General features: G+C 44.3%; 1 pseudogene; it reads left to right on the top strand.

The window, feature by feature from the left end:
- Window positions 1-314: 314 nt before the first annotated feature.
- LOC137226820 (thioredoxin domain-containing protein 17 pseudogene) lies at window positions 315-1,789 on the top strand (annotated as a pseudogene).
- Window positions 1,790-5,707: the final 3,918 nt, after the last annotated feature.

Raw genomic sequence — 5,707 nt, 5'->3', positions numbered from 1 at the left:
ACTTTCCAGTATTTTTGGATAGGCGCATGAGATGAGCTAATACGTGGCAAAGACCAGATTCTTTCTGTACAATTGCCCCTAAATTAATGGGTTGAGCATGAATGAATCTAACAGCTCACGCTTCTTGGATGTCCACTATTTATTCAACATAGAAGGAGGAAAAAAAGAGAGAGAGAACCTCTGTTCATTGTCTGATATCCATGAGAGACAATGAAGCAATGCGTACAAAGTCTACATCGAACCCTGATAATAAAAGTGCTGAGTAAAGGAAAAGCTGGAGCAGTGTGAACCGGGGGCTATTTGGCAGAGCAGAAATGGAGCGGGAAAGGTCAGAAAATGGCGACATTAGAGGACAGGCGTTCACTGAGGAAATGTAGCTTCTTGAGCAGAGCTTTGAAGCATGGTACTAGAGAGGTACCATCGAGGATTTGACTCAAAGTGTCAGAACAGTTGTCTCTCTGGATCCTTTCCAACCAGGAACACGGCTGAAACACCAGATTCTCATCAAGTTTCTCCTTGGCTGGTGGAGGGGTTACCATCGTGGAACAGGAGCAAGGTGGGGTCTCCTGGCCTCACACGTCCCATAAAGGATCTTGACTCTCCTCCTCTCTGCCCGGGGGCCCTAGGCTCTTTCCTCTTGACTCTGGGTTGATGGATGTCACTCTTGTAGGAGGGTTGCACACGCCCCTAAGCCTCCTAAACTTGAATGATACTGTGGCCATTCCACAGTTTCCTGCTCTGAAGACAAATCTAGAGAGAGGTGTTGTAATCCTGGTTAAAATGGTTGAAGTACCAAATCACGGCAAGGGATTGAAGTCAAAAGGAGAGAAGTGACTCACAGAAGAGAAGAAAACCAGCAGACCATGGTTATCTCTGCTACACTGACGTTCCGAGTCCTGTGATCTCTGCTTAGCCAGTCCATGCTGTTGTCTCACTGGATGCTCCGCAGAGAACAGAACCAAGAAATGCGAAATTTATTCTTAAAATGTCCTGATGTGATTACAAATAAAATTTCAAATACATTTTCTTAAACAAATTTTTTCCTTTGTTTCATTTTATTAAAAATTAAACATTTTATTTCATTAAAGATTTTTATTAAAATTTTTATTTTATTAAAAATAAGATCTTTAGTCATCTAGACAGCAGCGAAGAGAGTAGATCCTTAATTGTCGGGCCAGTATGGGGATAATTCAAGTGCTTAAAATGCAAGGCAGGTCACGGCACCTACCAGGCATTGTCCTGTCTCTCCTCCCCCTGTTTCTTGGCTCCTAGTTTATGAGGTGAGGCAAGAAATGACCTCTTTCTACATTCTAGGAAGGATTAGAGATTTGGTTGGCTACTCAACTCAATTAGCTAAATGCCGTGTCTCCAGCATGTGATGTAGGAATGAGGAAGCTCAGGCTTTGTTGGCTCCTGTAATTCCCTCCAGGCTGCCAGGAGAGCCCTGCCCTGCCCTGGACTCCTGATCTGAAAGACGGGAGGTAAGCGTGTCCTGATTCCAGGAGGAAAGCCGGGCTGTGGAGCAGCACAATGTCAAGACCACGTTCGCCTGGTTTACCCAATGCCGGAGGGAAAAGCTGGTGCCCCCACTGCTTTAGGGAAGGAAGTGTGTTCATCTACTGAGAAGGAGAAGAAAAACCTTACCGGAAAGATCCAAAAAATAACTTCAGAAAAAAAGTGAAAGTAACTGCAGGGCCCACACTAGTTAAATATGGGACGCCTCAATGACTGGTAGAATCTGAGCATCTTCAGGCCAACCTTAATGGAGCTGTTTTTCTCTGAAGATTAAGATTTGATGATGGCAGTTGTGTCTTGGTTTCTTCATTTGCTCAAGTACAAAAGAAACTGCACACGTGCTTTGAATTCACGTTACTAATGAATAACGATATGTCTAAACAACAGAAAGTGCTATTAAAATACTTGGGAACCTTCCAAAAAAATTGCCATTGAAGGGACCCCTGAACTTCAGTGAACTGCACCATGAAGAGTCAAGTGTCGTGGACGAAGGGTCGCCCTTAGGAAAGGACACCACGCACAAATTTAACTGCACTCACTGTATACATCACACTCAGATTTGACTGACCTTGAGCAAATTACAGCTCTCTACCTATGTGCCCACAGGAGCACGGAGGTGATAACCATAGGAGAACGGGAACTCCTACAATGACCTCTAATTGCAGACATCAAACAAACTGAAACCAATTCCTTCTCTCTCATTTATTGGGATCCCTGGGGCTTACAGAGGTCCACAAAACACTTCCTCCCACAACTATAACCCATATACTAGTAAATGCACATCACTTACAGTGATCAACAATGTTTATAAGTACGTCAATCAAATTATAAAATGAAATACTAACAGCGCTCCGTTTGTTGACTGTCATTTTATCATCAAAGCTACAAAATACAGTCACGGTCCTCAGATGGCAGCTTGAAGCTGGAAGGTGTCAGGGAGGCCTCAGAAGGTCATCCCTGGCCTGACGTGAACTGGTTTCCTGGGCTTGGACTTCTGGTATTGGCAGCACGCGGTTCCTCAGTCACTCACACCTGCTGAGGGGTGCGCTCTGCCAAAGCAAGGTCCCCACCCCGGTCCACTGAGAGACAGCCCGTCGCCTCTGCCACATCCTGTCTCTCCCCCTCGGGGACTCTGTGCAAGGACTCAGAGACCACTGACAGCATCTACAATTCAGAGTGTCTAGAATGTCCAATTCTAGGGCCTTCCAGAATTGTCTTTCTCTTTTCTGACCGGACTGGGAACTCTATTGAAATCATTTCTACCTTCCACTCATACTTTCTAGACAGAGCACGCTGACTCTCAAACGTGGATTTAGGATTCAGGGGAAGAGAGAGTAGTAGAGTCCTGGTTTATGTCACAATTAAAATTGTACAGGAGCAGATAATTACCGCTAGATGTATTTGGCCTACAGGCTTACCCAGTATTTTAAATGTGAATTAGTTATCTGTGTTTTAAAAAGCGAGAGGATGTCCCATAAAAGTCTATGTATGGTTTTTCTTGAAAATGTTGACTATTTGGCGACACCGGGCCTGCCTTCCCACGTGGTGCCAGTCGGCTGGAATAGCTTTGAGTCTTTGCACGGGGCATGCGTTCTCCAGGTCACCACGTCTTGTCTCTGCTCTGCCCCAGTCTGAGTATGACGCTAAGGCTGAGTGATTGGAGCTGTGGAGCGCCTTCACCTGAACCATCTTCCTTCATCTGCATTATCTGCCTGGCTTCTACAGAAATTTGGGCTGTGATCCCTGCTCTAAGCCATGCTGTCTCCTTTGGGTATCACTTACCACTTCCCCTGCTGCCCACGAGAGCTGACCTGGAAATTCTAGTACAGTCTTGGTGCACGTGCTCCAGGCCTGTACTAGACTGTACTACAACACCTCCCAGTTTGTCAGCCAGAAGGGGCACCATCTTGGGATTACCTTGGTAGTCCCGTATCTTTTAGTTTCTTAAAATACCCATGAGGAAGTCCTGAGAGGTATACAAGCCATTACTTCCTCATGAAAAATCTACCTTTGGGTAGCTAGTAAATTTGGCAGCAGCTTCAAAGTAATGTCTATGTAGCCAAAGACAATGACCAACTGTGAGAAAACTAAGACTCTTGAGCATAAATAGAGGCTCCGTAATTCCTCCAGATAAAAAGGGTTGCCCTAAGTTTCATAATTAATTTAAAGCATATATGACAGAGTTACTCTGACAAATGTAGTTTCTGAAGTACAGTAGGAGAGTAAGACGTGGCGAGCAGGGCTGATTCCTTTAATAAGGAGTAAGTGCGTGAATGCCCAGAGATGGAAAAGGCCGCCAGGGAAGTACAATGGATAGAGCTGCCATTTCAGCCGGACCGGCGAGCAGGTTCTGAACATATAGAAAGCGAAGGGAGGAGTTTTCTGTATTGAAGTAACAATCTGAAAAATGCACAGAAGCGGGGAACTGTGGGCAGTGTACTTAGAAAGAGAACAGTTCAGTTTGCCTGGAGTGTAGCTGAGGTTCTCATCCTCATGAATCCTCAACTATTTAAAGCTGAAGATTCCAGGGTCCACCTCCAGAAACCTGTCTGTTAATCATCATTACAAATGGGTTTTTTTGCAAAGGGATCACAGTCCCTACTTAGAGAAAAACTTGCATTGTGTGTTTAGGGGGCAGATGCGGGAGAGAGGCAGGGTCCAGGTTCCAGACAGCCTTGGCTTCAGGCCACGGAATTTATAATTTTTCTGTGGTCAACAAAGAGCTACTTTTCCTGGCAGTTTAATATTTGATATTGGGGTAAGGGAGAAGGATGCCTTAAAGATGATACCCAAGTTTGGATCCTAGGAGGCACCATTAACAGAAGCAGGAAGCACGAGAGAGATTGGGGATGGTCCTTGGTTCCCTTTCTGCCTTTAGGTGTGCTTAGCCTCTGCTTCCTCTGATTGCTTTTAGCAACACTTGCAGTGGAGGAATAGATACTCTCGAGCACTGGTTCCGAGCCCTTTGGTCTTAGGCTGGTCACACAAATCTTCCAGGAGTCAGTTTCTTGTCTGTGAGATGGAGAAGACAATATGGTATCTTTCCTGATCTGCTGAGGATCTAAATTGGGTAATGCATCTGCAAGACCTTTAGAGGACTGTTCATATGTAAGAAATTCTTTTCCTGGGAGAAAAGCCAATGTTTTAAAGTTCCTGGCATGGCTAAATGAATGCTAGTACAACTATGGCATGGCTTACATGTGCTTGCTGAGTCTGCAATGGTAATGCTCATTATAAAATGCTAAGAGGAAAAAAAAATAAACTGGACAGAAAATTGAATCTATCGAGTGATTATACTTTTAAAATCACCATATCATATGTGGGAAATATAGCTATATTTCAAGAGTTGTTTTCTCTAGTGGTGCGATTGTATTCCCTTTTTTCCCCTTGATTTTTCTCCCTGTACTTTCAAAATTCTCTTCATGAGCATGTATTGCCTTTGTCATCAGAAAAAAGAAACTTTTTTTCAGTCCCAGGGCCCTAAAGCTATTCTAAAATCAGTGAAGTTGGGGAAGAGGATGCTCTTATGGCCTTTCTTCAGAGACCCCATTCTTCTTTTATTTTGATGTTTCCTGCTTGAACACAGACCCATTTTCTTGACTGTGTGTGTGTAGTCTAGACAGAGTCCTCAGGGGAAAAAAAAAGAAATGCCAAAAGGCATGCCTTGAGTTCGTGAAGTCTAAGGCAATATATCTTGATTAGAACCATGAATCCCTCCGATACTTACAGTGGATTTGCTTCCAAATGTTTGCCTTCTTAATGGATTGCAAATAAATCGGGAGGGACCTAGCACTGGAGCCTAATAAACACAGAGGATGCCAATGTCTGGAGAAAGGAAAAGAAGGGAATTTGTAGGAACAGGCTAATGTTGTTCCCATAGAGGGCATCATCTTGTTTCGAATTTCTCTGATTTTTTTGTGGGGGATGGGAAGAGGGAGAAAGCAGGGTACCTGCCAGGAGGCTTGCCCTGTGTTGTGCCCTGGGCTTCCAGAGAAACAAGAGCTGGTGCCTCCACGCTGTTTAACATGCTCCTCCCAGCTTGAAGCCAGAGCAAGATCAAACTGCATACAAAGCTAGGACTTATTAATGTCAGTATGGCAGACTTTTAAGGCCTGGGAATTAGCAAGTTGAGAAGAGAGAGGTCTGCGTCTTCATTATGTGAGTTACTGAAATAACTGAATGAAGGGCAGAG

Source organism: Pseudorca crassidens, chromosome 6, assembly GCF_039906515.1.
Source record: "Pseudorca crassidens isolate mPseCra1 chromosome 6, mPseCra1.hap1, whole genome shotgun sequence".
In the NCBI taxonomy this organism is placed as follows: Eukaryota; Metazoa; Chordata; class Mammalia; order Artiodactyla; family Delphinidae; genus Pseudorca; species Pseudorca crassidens.
This window is presented reverse-complemented; position numbering and strand designations above follow the sequence as displayed.